General features: G+C 51.0%; 1 long non-coding RNA gene across 5 annotated transcripts in view; it reads right to left on the reverse strand.

Moving 5' to 3' along the window:
• The window catches only part of LOC306658129, a 56,115-nt gene extending 44,152 nt beyond the window's left edge, over window positions 1–11,963 (reverse strand). For all 5 annotated transcript variants that reach the window (XR_013762967.1, XR_013762968.1, XR_013762969.1 and 2 more), the window contains exons 1-3: window positions 8,861–11,963; window positions 4,191–4,308; window positions 2,117–2,220 (exon numbers count right to left, since the gene is read on the reverse strand). This is a non-coding gene — a long non-coding RNA (uncharacterized lncRNA). The remainder of the gene's footprint in view (window positions 1–2,116; window positions 2,221–4,190; window positions 4,309–8,860) is intronic.
• Between the last annotated feature and the right edge of the window lie 1,168 nt (window positions 11,964–13,131).

The raw sequence follows: 13,131 nt of genomic DNA on the forward strand, positions 1-13,131 counted from the left end.
GAGGCTGAGGCAGGAGGATCACAAGTTCAAAAAAGCCAGCCTCAGCAATTAAGCGAGACCCTAGGTAAATTAGTGAGACCCTGTCTCAAAAGAAAAAATAAGGGCTGGGGATATAGCTCAGTTGGTAGAGTGCTTGCCTTGCAAGCACGAGGCCCTGAGTTCAATCCCCAGCACTGCAAATAATAATAATAATAAAAAAACTAAATAAATAAAAAGCGTTCTGGCTCAGTAGTTAAGTACACCTGGATTCAATCCCTGGTAGCAATAAATAAATAAATAAATAAATAAATAAGTAAGTAAGTAAATAAATAAATAATAAATCCCTGGCTCATTATCGCCTATGAGAAATTCGGAGATTGAGCAAAACTACAAAATAACAAACGTCTAAGGAAAGTATAAAACTTGTTGCCTTGGGCCAGGCACAGTGGTGCGCGCCTGTAATCCCAGTGGCTCGGGAGCCTGAGGCAGGAGGATCACAAGTTCAAAGCCAACCTCAGCAAAAGTGAGATGATAAGCAACTCATTGAGACCCTGTCTCTAAATAAAATACAAAATAGGGCTGGGGCAGTGGCTCAGTGGCAGAGCGCTTGCCTAGCATGTGTAAGGCACTGGGTTCGATCCTTAGCACCACATAAAAGGAAACTACAGGCATTCTGTCCATCTACAACTACAAAAAAAATTAAATATAAAACTGAAAAAACTGATGACTTCATTATCTCTTAAGCTCAGACCCAGTTAAAATGACCAGTTTTATAAGTAGCACCATTCATTGAACCATTAGGAAGATTCTGGAATAAAGCGCAGTAAGTTCACTACGTTGTTAGTAGGGAACTCGACTTCTGCTGGCCTGGTTTTCTCTCCATGGTAACAAGCAGACATTTGAACCAGGCATTTTTTTTTTTTTTTTTTTTTTTGGTACTGGGGTTCAACCCAGGGCGCTTTACCTCTGAGCTACATCCCTAGCTCGTTTTATTTTTGATTTTGAGACAAGTCTCACTAAATTGCTAAGACTGGTCTGGAAACTGTGGTCCTCCTAGCTCGGCCTCTGGAGCCCCTGGGATTACAGGTTTGCACCACCACAACCAGCGGGACCAGGTGCTTCTCTAAACCCATTAGTGCGTTGGCTCCTTTAATTCATCCACCTTAGGGAGTTGTGAAGGGGACTAGGACCCCTCTATATGCCTGCATTTCTTGTGGTGAGATGCTGGTGTTGAAGGGAAGTGAGGCGGCGGCCCAGGAAGCTGCCTGTTCTCCGCTGTCAGAGGTTCAATTCCCAGTATTGCAGAATAAATAAAAGTAAAAATTAAAAAACATCTAAAACCTTTTGAGAGGGCAGGGACATAGTTCCGTGATTTAATCCCAGCACCCCAAATAGCCTTCTGAGGACTCTCAAATGCCAGCTTTGTAATGATACTTTTTTTTTTTTTTTTTTTTTCAGTACTGGGGATCACCCTCGGGGCTCTTTACCACTGAGTGACATCTGCAGTTCTTTTTATTTTTTATTTTGGACAGAGTCTCACTCAATTCCCGAGGCTGGCCTGAAAGTGTGATCCTGTCTCCTGTGTCGCTGGATTATAGGTGTGTACCCCTGAATCTAGTTGAATGATACTTTACAATGTAGTTAACCAAAGACAGCTTCAGAAATCTCCAGTTTGACTGGGTATGGTTGCCCACGCCTATAATTCCAGGGATTTAGGGTTAGGGTTAGGGTTAAGCAAAACCAGACCTGGTTGCGAAATAAAATTACAAAAATGTTATGGGAAGAGTCCAGCGCCCGGGGAGGGGTCAGTTCTGCTCCCCTCTCTGCCTTTCTCCAGGAAGCCTCATTAACCAGGGATCCTACCTTCTGCCTTGTCAATAACAGCCTAAGAGTCTGACTCCTCCCTCCTGAAATACAATGCCTGACTAGAGCACGTCTCCTTATCTGTTCTGTGAGCAGCTTCATATTAGAGACCCTGCACAGGCTTCTGCCGCATGAATTAGGAAATACTTTTTTAAAAGAGGAAAAAGCCCCAGTGATGAGATGGGTCTAAGATGACATCAAATAACCTATAAATACTGTGAGAAATGTGGATCAGGGCTCAGAATTTGGAGTTTTTGTTCTCCTCTGGACCTACCGGCATAAAATAAATCTTGGAGTCCTCTTCCTCGCCAAGTGCTGCTTGTTGCTTCTCGAATAGTCTGTTTCCTGCAACAGTAAAGCGCCTCTGGGTACAATCCCCTGCACCGGGAAAAAAAAGGAAGTCTCCATGGTCTCAGTCCTAGGCTCCTTCCGCTTCCAGTTCCTGCCACTCTGAGTCTTAGAGACATCGATGCCTCCAGGAAGCCTGCTGGCCGTCCGCCTAGTGGGGCCACTACCGCCTCACAGCCCACACTCAACACCGTGGTGCTGACTCGCTCGGACCTGGCTTCCTTCACGAGCCCCACACTCCGCAGGGGCTGGGATGCGCCAGCTTGTCCGCTGCTCTACCCGATTGCCGGCATCAGGGTGGAGCAGACACTTAGACTCTACTGGCCAGGAAACACTTGGGCCAGATGTAGGGAGCACTGTGGCAGCAGAGGCCCACTAGCTTGAGAGGGGCCCTTCCCTCCCAGCCGGGCAGCTGATGCCCAAGCCCAGTCCTTCAGGTCCTTCCACAGATGGGCCGGCCATAGGTCCATTCATGTTAACCTATTAGGATTTACTTATTTATTTTTTGGAACCAGGGATTGAACCCAGAGGACTTAACCACTGTACCACATTCCCAAACTTTTTTTTTTTTTTAATGTTTTGAGACAGGTTCTCACTAGGTTGCTTACAGTCTCACTAAATTGCTGAGGCTGGCCTCAAACTTTCAATCCTCCTGCCTCAGCCTCCCAAGCCCCTGGGATTACAGTTGTGTGCCATAGCGCCCAGGATTTACTTCTGACAAGGGAAGCTGATCTACCAGCAAGTACCCGATTTGCTTCTAAAGTGAATTTTAAAACTTCTCTTTCCTTGATTTAAAGGTTTTGTTTTATTTTGCTGTTTTGAATCCAGGAGTGCTCTATCACTAAGTCATATCCCCATCCCTTTATAATTTTTTTTTTTTTTTTAAATTTTTGAATCAGGGTCATGCTAAATTGCCCAGGCTGGCCTCAAATTTGCAATCCTTCTGCCTCAGCCTCCTGAGTCTCTGGGATTACAGGTGGGTCACAGAGCCTGGCTTGAAACTTTTTGGGCAGGGGCCACATGTGGTAGAGCTCTTGCCCAGCATGCTTAAAACACTGGGTTCAATCTCTAGCAGTATCTAAAAGTAAAAATAAAAAAGGCCCTCGGCGGCTTCAGTTGGGTATTGTTTGGACTAGAACTGGGACCAGCTGGGATCTACAGGATGCCTGTTTTCTGAATGGCAACCAGCTCGTTGTTGCCATCTCTATCTTCACATACAGGCCGAAAGCAGTGCTACCATCTAAGTATTAGGCACCCACTGTGGTCTGGGCACTTTACAAATTCCACCTCCATTCACGGACCCAGCCCTGCCAGGGCATTTTCTCATGCACAGGATGGAATCCAGAACCTGCATGTTAGGCAAGTGCCCTACCACCGAGCTACACCCCAGCCCAGGACCGGTTCTTACCCAGCTTTCAGACAGACAGAACCACAAGCTAGCGAGTGTTGGAGCAATTCCTTCTACGATCTGTAAGAAAACCTCACAGTCACTGGGACTTTTCTGATTTTATAGGAACACTGCAAAATGCCTGTCAGAAACTTGTGACTCAATAAAAAGTACAGCCAGAGTCAGGAGTTCATGCCTGTAATCCCACTGACTTGGGAGCTGAGGCAGGAGACTCATAAACTTGAGTAGCCTCAGCAATTTAGCAAAATAAAGTTTTTGTTTTTTTTTTAATTTATTTTTATTGTAAACAAATGGGATACATGTTATCTCTGTTTGTACATGGAGTAACAGCATGCCATTTGTGTAATCATACATTTACATAGGGTAATGATGTTTGATTCATTCTGTTACAAAATAAAGGTTTTAAAGGCTGGACCTGCAGTTCAGTGATGAAATGCCCCTATGTTAAATTCCAAGTGCCACAATAAATTAATTAATAAGTAAACTAATTAATTAATGAAAGAAAAAGAAGACCAGCTATGGTGAGACTAGAAATCACATTCTGATTCTATTTTCTACTTTTGGGGGGGATTGAATCCAGAAGTGCTTTTACCACTGAGTCTCATTCCCACTCTTCCTTATTTTTCCTTTTGAGACAGGGTCTCTCTAAGTTGGTTAGGGATTTGCTGACTGGTCTGCAACTTGAAATCCTCCTGGCTCCATTTTCTTCTCTGAAAATTAAAAGAGAATTTATTAATTTTAATTATAAAAATTAGGGTTTTCTTATATTCAAGAAGCAATAGTGAATAAACATAGACTCTACTTGGAAAGAAGAAAAACAAAATTCATATTGCAATAAAAGAATCAAAAGGCAGGCTGCTTTATATGAACAAACTAAAAAATGGGATAGGAAAGTTTTGATCAACAGGTGAGTCCATGATGTGTTTTTAGTAGGACTGAAAGACCTCTTCAGTGTCTCACCAAGCAGAAGATGCACTATCATTTGTTAGCAATACTGAGTGTGAAGGTTCCCATTTTGATAAAGTTTTAAAAAGAGAAATAAACATGGACACAACTAACAGAGCCAGGGGACAGATCTCAAGGCAGACACCTCAACTTGGATGAAGGATCTCAGCTGTTACACTTGGGCAAGACTCAAACGCCCATTAAGGACCAAGTTTTCAATTCTGAGAATATTTCAGATGATACTTGCCCAGGTGCCTGAAGACAGACAGTCATTAAGAACAAAAACACAAGTCAGGTGCGGTGGCACGTGCGGGAAATCCCAGTGGCTCTGGAGGCTGAGGCAGGAGCATCTCGAGTTCAAAGCCAACCTCTGTAATTTAGTGAGGCTCTAAGCAACTCAGTGAGACCCTGTCTCTAAATAAAATAGGGCTGAGGATGTGGCTCAGTGGTCAAATGTCCCCGAGTTCAATCCTGGTATGAAAAAAAAAACAAACTGAAAATACAGCTGTGTGGGGTGGCACATGCCCATGATCTCTGCAACTCTGGAGGCTGAGACAGGAAGATTGAAATGTCAAGGCCAGTCTCAGCAATATTTAGTGAGGCTGTAAGCAACTGATTGGTTGAGACTCTGTCTCAAAATAAAAAATAAAAAAAGGACTAGAGAAGTTCAGTGGCAGTGTGTCCCTGGGTTCAATCCTGAGTGCCACGCCCCCTCCCCATTGTTCAGCACACCGGGACAATGGAGTCTCTTTTACACACATATATACCTTCCTATAAATAGGACGTTGGGCAAATAAGATATCCTTCCATTCATTACACAATTTTCAAAGAAGTGACTTTCATAACAACCTTTCTAACAATTTTTGGTGGAAAGGAGCAGAACCCTTCAAACAAGGGAAGATCACATTTTTGACAATGTGCTGTTGGTTTCTTACAACATGACTTGTTGACAGTGTAGTTGTTCCTGCCCTTTGAGAATAACATGGCTTCTTATGTCAAATCTGATACCACCTTGGACAATAGTGGGTCCAGAAGTGTTTTCTCCTCCCAAGGGGTCCTCATTGCTTCCTAATAGTATGCTAGGCAGATGTCTCTTTGGAGACAACAGATTAATGAGATCTTTCTTGTCTTTGTTCACAAAACTGTGAATAATCCATGCATTTACAATGCACATATCAATTATTCCAGTGAGCAGAGGCCAATACCACTTTTTACCTCTAACGGAAGTGGAGCATGTGGAAACCAACCATCCTGTTTATCCACACCACTAGTGAAGGTGCAGTGGGGACCCAGGACCCTTGGTGGAGGCACATGGGCTAATCCTCTGGCTTGTTTTTCATCCGTGTTGTCAGTTTGGGATGATTCTTGTTCACCTGTGTTCTCAAGTGGTGCTGATAGTTTAGAATCCAGTATCTCAGAGGTGTACCAAAGCACTTATGTAGTCATAAGCAGTGACTAGATAATGTGACTGCGTACCCTCCACCACTTCCAAGTACGCCCAGGCTGAACACCACCACCGGGTCCGGCTTGAGCTCCTTTTCCACAACACGATCGGTTAGAGCTATTTCCTGATACTCCACAGTGCCTGGGGTTTATGATCAATTCTTATGGGCTGACCTCTTACAGGTATGTCACAATAACCAGCGCAGCAACTGTTTAGGAAAAGGACGAGACCCAGGTCACAACCTGTCAACAAGTCACCACACTAGCAACACGCTGAGTCTGTCAGGCAGCAGCACAGCACACGGCACGCCCTGCACAGTATACATTGTCCCAGTGTCCCGCTTACAGAACCAGTACTTTCCACTCTTGATGATTTGAAACACAGCACATGCCTTGAAATAGAATGACCACCTCATTCTAGAAAGTGTTTTCATGAATGCATTTCTTATATTACATATCAGTTACAAGTGTCGGATTTTGTTCAGTTGAACATTACGAGTAATTTTTATTTTTTGGTACTGGGGACTGAACCCAAGGGAGCTTAACCACAGCCACGTCCCAAGCCCTTTTTTTATTTTTTATTTAGAGACAGGGTCTTGATAAACTGCTGAGGCTTGCCTTGAACTTGGGATCCTCCTGCCTCAGCCTCCAAGCATATGCCACCAAACTTGGCTTACAAGTAATTTTTGCAGCAAAGTTTATGCCACTTTCACAAGGAATTTTATTTTTGGGGTACCAGGGATTTAAACAATGGGCACTTAACCACTGAGCCACATCCCCAGCCCTTTATATCTACATATCACTGTCTATCTACGTATATATATATATATATATATATTTTTTTTTTTTTTTTTTTTTTTTTTTTTTAACGAGATCTCACTAAGTTACTTAGGGCCTCGCTAAGTTGCTGAGCTTTGAACTTACATCTCCTGCCTCAGTCTCCCAAGTCGTTGGGATTTCAGGTGTGTCCCAACACACCAGGCTCATTTTTACAATAAATGTAAAAATACTGTCCAGTGTTCTAATCATTCGCTTATTACTTTTCTGAAAATAATGCACCCCTTAAGACAGGTGTCTAACCCTAGCAACTCCAGAAGCTGAGGATCACAAATTCCAGGCCAGCCCGGGGAACTTAACAAGACCCTGTCTCAAAAAACGAAAAGGGCAGGGGATACAGGTCAGAGGTGAAGTGTCCCTCTGTTCAATCCCCAGAACCTAAAACAACAAAACCTCAAACACGGCCATCATTTCTAAGCTACCGTAAGTGGCATACTTGTTGCTCAGTTGAAGTTCCGGTTTTTTGGGGGGCGGGGGTTGGGTAACCAGGGGTTGGACCCGGGTGCGTGGCCACTGAGCCGCATCCCCAGCCCCTTCCCCTTTTATCTTAGACAGGCTTTCGCTGCACTCCTTGGGGCCTCCAGCTTGCCACCCTCCTGCGCGCGCCGGCCGGGCCCGGCCCCTGTCAGCAGCCAGCCAAGGGTGGCCGACCACGCTCCCTTTCAATGTCTGATATTAGGAAACGTACTATTTTTGGTTAAAAACATGCGTTAGCCACAGGCCCGAAATCCAGTTACTACGGAAGCTGCGCAGGCGGGCCCCAAGTTCGAGGCCGGCCGTGCCGCGAAGACCATCCGAAAGTCGAAGGGCCGGGCGGAGCTCGGCGGCGGCGCGCCCGGGGTGGTGCCCGTACCGCGCAAAAACCACACTATTGCCACCGCTTTCCACCAACGTCTTTAATTCACTTTTCTTTTCAGCCGGGCGCGGTGGCCCGACGCCGCTAATCCCAGCGGCTTGGGAGGCTGAGGCAGGAGGTTCGCGGGTTCAAAGCCAGCCTGGCCTAAGGGTCTCGGTGAGACCCTGTCTCTAAAAAAAAAAAAAAAAAAAAGAATCAAGGGCTGGGAATGAGGCTCGGCGGCCTGGGGCGCAATCCCCAGTACCCCAAAACGAAACCAAAACTCGTCTCCAGCCTCCTCGGCGTCCGCACTCCCTGGGGGGCGGACACGACCTCGGGATTAGTTTCGTGCCGGGGGTGCGTTTCCTTTTTTCGTGAGAAAGTTGACTCGCGTCCCAAATTGTGCGGGCACTTTCCAAAGGGCTACGTCCCGCGCTTCGCGCCGGAGCGAGGGCCTCGACGGTCTGAGCCGGGCCCTCAGCCAAACCGGCAGCGCGCCAAGCCCGCCACGAGGGCGCGCGAGAGAAAATGGAGGCCCTGTCCCCCGCGGCGCGCTCCGCGCCTGCGCGCCGCCCCGACCCAGCCCGTTGAGCCGTTACGGCCGTTGAGGGAGGAGAGAGAGGCAGCGGCGCCGCACGGGCCCCGCCCCGCGCTGGAGCGCGCGTTTCCGGTGAGCCCGGCTCCGGCCCTGAGAGTCCGCTCCAGGCCGCTCCCGACCGCAAGCCGCTCCGCAGGCTCCGGCCGCGCTCCGTGCTTTCCCTCCAGCCCTTTGTGTCCTGGCGCGCGTCGGGAGGGCCTCGGGAACGCGCGCTGCGCCCTGCGCCTGCGCAGGAGGGCGGCGCGCCCCGCCCGGAGTCGCGAGTGGAACGCGGCGGCCGCCGCGCCCCGCCTTCGTCCCGCCCCCGCCCGCCATTTCGTGCTCGAGCGCCTCGCCTGGGCCGGCGCGCGGCCTCCACGTGATGGACGCCCAGAAGCCGGCTCAACAAAGCCGGGAGAGCCGTCGCCGCGTGGGCGGCGGACTCTCCCGCTGGGGCGACGCGATGAGGGCGCCCGGGAGGCGGCGGCGCCTCCTGCGCGGGGCTGCGGGCCGGCCCGGGACCGCGCGGCCTCGCGTGTGCACGGCGCCGGGTGTGCGCCTTCCCGGGTGTGCACTCGGAGCGTGCACGCCGCCAGGCTGATGGATCTCCTGGGTGGCCACGTACCTCCTGAGCGCGAACTCGAGGCCACATTGGGACCTGCGTGCACTCGCACACGGGTTTACTCCGTCCGGCTGTTCGCCCAAGCCTAGGTGTGCGGGAGCGAGCGTTTGCACGAACCTGGATGTACACGGACGCGTGCATTCGTGAACCAGGTGTTTGAGAGGCCCAGGGAGGTGCGCAGACCTGCAAGGGCAAGCCCCGCCTCCAGTCCGTGAACCACGAGAACTGTCCCATTTGTGGCTTATTTGGATTCATTTGCTCTTCCGAGTTTACATGCAAAACATAACCACCTTCCTGCCACCTGCGATTCCTCCATCCCCACCCCGTGTGATTCTTAACCTTTCCTTTATTGCTTCCTCACCGATGTCTGGGCTCCTGCTCTGTGCACTGGAGACAAGTGACTTGGAGTCACCAGGAGCACAGCCGGTGAGGGAAAACAGAAAAAGTTACGGGCATCATGATGCAGTTGTGAAGGAGACCGTCTGGCTCCTCATAGGCAGGCAAAGAGTCCTGGAGGACGCGGAAGACGAGACCAGTGTGGCTGGCCAAGGCCTAGTGTGGAAGGTCAGGGTCAGGGCCCAGGACCCTGCCCTGAAGGGGCCTCCCAGGCATTTAATGACATTGAGAGAGAAGACAAGGTTCTAAGCAGAGATGGCAGAAAGGGGACCTGTTTGTTGAGGCAGGGAGTTGCTGGCAGAAGACTTTGGGACCCCATCTGAAAATATGCCTCCAGCTTCCCAGAGAGAACATCAGTCTACAACATCCCCAGTCTCACTGAGCCCCTGTTTGAACAGGTCTCACGAGAGAAGGGGCCACTTCACAGGACAGCCTTCTGGTGCAGGTCACATCATTTCCATCTGAGATAAGTTTTCTGTCCACCCAAGGATTTGGGGGCAGGTGGGATTTCCCTTTGTTGCCCAGGCTTACTTTGCTGTCCTGGGTTCAAGTGACCCTCCTGCCTCAGCCCCCTGAGTAACTGGTACTGCTGGCACTGGCACAAGAGCCCAGGCTGGCTTTGGACATCTTGATTTAAACCAGGGATGGGCGGCCACATTGCCTCCCCACTAAGGGAGTGACCTGGAGGACATCCTCCCTCTCCTGGTCTCTCCACAGTCGGTTCTGTGGGGGTGGGAGTTGACTCCTGAGCAGTAGCTGGGCACTTTTCAGAAGGGGGCCGTCACTCCAGCTGTCCACCATAGCAGAACCATCCTACTGAGCCCTCTGACACCACAGCAGGGCAGCTCTGCCCACCTGAGAGGCGGGTCCTGGGTCCAGCAAGCTGGTTGTGATCTGTGTGTCTCTCAGTTATGGCATGTGGCAGGTTTTGCCACCATTTAATCCGCCAGCAGGGCCAAAAGCCGGAGACCCAGAAGGCCACATCCGAGGCCTTAGTGGGTGAGGTGGTCTTACCTCTCCTACTGCACAGGCCAGTCTCAGACTTTCTCTAAAAGGCCCCAGGATCTAGGAGATGCCCTCGTCCTGGGGGCCCCCGAAGCATAGGGCCTCCAGAAGCCAGAACTGCCCCCTCTGAAGGCTGCTCTGAGGGCGCTGAGCATGGAGTCTGTGCCCAGGAAACTCCAGGGGGCCACAGTTAAGGGAGGAGGGGTTCTTCAAGAAACGAGACTGCTGAAGAAGACCCTGTGCCCACTGCCCTCCAGCAGTGGTCTGTGGCCGTGTTTGGGGGCTCTATGCCTGAGTGAACAGTTTGATGGAAAACTCCAGAAGGAAGGCCACCCACAGGAACCTTCCCTCACCCACCGGAAGGCAGGTTATGAAATGTTTTCCCTCTAAGCAGGAGCTGGGAATCGGATGCCTCCATGACAACACCAAGAAACACCAAGCCTTTGCTCTGGGCTCCTGGAAAGGGACCTGAGGGACAGTGGCTGTTTCTACTGGGCGGGTGGAAGTCCCTTCGGGAGACAGCTTTCCAAACCACCCCAGAGACTCCTGGGTGTGGCAGCTCCAAGATCTCAAAGCCAAGACGGCCGGTCCTGGTTGTCCCCAGGCATGTCCCCAGGCATGTCCTGCCCTGGGAGTCAGGGACCCCCCACACACACAGTTTGCTTGGGAAGTGAGGAGCAGGGGACACCCTGCCAAGCAGTGTCCCCTAGGGCAGAACAGCAGGAGGACCACCAAGCAGGCCAGTGCACTTCCTGCCTTTCCTGGAGTGGGCCAATCCCCCAGGGTGGGCCAGTTCCCCTACCAGGGCCTCAGGGCGGTTCCTCTTGGGTCCAGCTGCCGTAGCCACCAGCCACCGCCTGTCAGGGAGGCTTGGGCGGGGAGAGAGAGAGGGAGGGACCAAGCAGGGCCACTGCCCAAAGGCTGCAGGCTAAAGACAAACATTTCCTTATGTGGTGGCTTTAAAGGCCTAGGTGGTGCCCAAGCGGCTACTAGGGACAGCCAGACATGTCCTGGGTGATCATAGTCCTTGCCCACCAGGATTCTAGCCTCAGCTTGAGAACAAAGTCCCCCTACCTTGCTCTCTGTCTCCAGGAACACCTCCCAGATTACCCTAGGAGGAAGTGGTCACTGCTTGGCCAGACCCTCTCCTCTACCCACCCCCCTCCACCGTGTTTATGAGAGTGTCACTGAGGTTGGAAGTCCAGGCAGAGACCCCGTGCCTGAGAGGAAGGGGTGAGGAGTGGGCTGGCAAGCCCCTTTCCCCTCCCGGGCCCACCAACACAGGCACAACGCGGCACCCTCTGTTCCCTAGACCTCAGGAGCTATATTTGGTCATGGGCGATAGCAGGGTGACTCATGGGAGGGATGGCCCTGGGATGGAAAGCCAAGGAGCTGATCACTGGAAATGTGGCTCATTTCTGTTCCCAGGCTGCTGCAGGCTCCAACCCTCCTTGAGTGCTTGACATCAAAGCTGGAAGAGACAGGGCTACCTCCCATGGCAAGGGGGACCCTGCACTTGCCCATGATGCAGGACAGTGACCTCAGTGGGCCCTCAAGCTGCTTCGACCCTCCCCACCCCAGGTCCTGTGGTGTTTGCTCTGGGCCCTGAATTCAGATTACAGCATTTAAGCAGACTTTCCTGTGGGGTGTTCTAGGTTTGGGGGGGGTTAGTTTGATCTTTTTTGGGGTGGGGGGCTAGTGCTAGGGATGGAATCCAGGGCCTCCCACATGCTAGGCAAGCATTCTATCATCGAGCTCCGTCCCCAGCCCTTCTTTATTCTGAGACAGGGTCTTGCTACATTGCTCAGGCTGGCCTTGAATTCGCCACCCTGCCTCAGCCTCCAGAGTGGCTGGGATCACAGGTGTGCACCAAGCACCCTGCACAGGGGTGTTTTATAGCGGGGCTCTGGGTGGGAGGTTGGATTGCCCTGAGCGTCTCTTAACTGGTCTGATTTCAGGGAGGGTCATTTGAACCTGCAACACAAAGAGAATCCCAGTCAGGAGGCCTTTGTGTCCCCTTCCATCCTGCCTGGCTGAAGAGGAAGAAGACTCCCTGCATCTGGCTCCAGTGTGCCGCTGACCACTTCCCGAGACTCCCGCCCCTCCTCCCAAAGCCCTTTGAGCCCTGCCCCTCAGAGGTCCCTCCATTATCTCTGAACCGCAGGGCTCTTAGCCCCGAGCCCCTTCCCCTGCCACTGCCCTTACTGACACTGGGAAAGCACCTGGTGCCTCAAGCTCCAGCCCACCTTGCTCTATCCTGAGTCAGTGGGAATCGGCAGCCTCCCAGTTCGAAAACCACTGTTCTGTGGGACACGAGGTTCCAGGAGCTGAAATAGAGAATCTTGTTAATGTCAGTGGTAGCTGGGCACCAACTTGGGGGGTTGAGACAGCCTCAGCAACTTAAGGAGACCCTGTCTCAAAGACTTTTAAACAAAGGCCTGAGGATGTTGCTCTGTAGTAAAGGGCCCGTGAGTTCAATTCCCTAAAACTGCCCCCCTCAAAAAGATGTTAGTGGCCATCCTTGCCCAGTGCACACCAGTAGATAAACTGTGGTTTTTGGACACTCTGTACATTGGGGAGAATCTCTGAGGAACCTGGAGAAGGTGGATGAGGAAATGGATTCTCTGAAACAGGAGACATCCTGCTATCTGGACAGTGGTCAGACAGCCCCACCTCAGTGTTAGGAGGGACCTTGCTCTGCATGCCTTTCCGTCTGACCATTTGAGCGAACATCTCTTCTGCCGCAGTCCTTGATTGCTCCCAGTGGCAGGGCACTCACTGCCTTGGTGTACTCTGTCCCTGTATGGAACTGAGATCTTCGTTCTTTAGTATCTGTCCTGGTGGCCCTGACTGTGCCTGACCACTCTGTGATG

This window comes from Sciurus vulgaris, assembly GCF_902686455.1.
Source record: "Sciurus vulgaris genome assembly, chromosome: 3".
Classification (NCBI taxonomy): domain Eukaryota; kingdom Metazoa; phylum Chordata; class Mammalia; order Rodentia; family Sciuridae; genus Sciurus; species Sciurus vulgaris.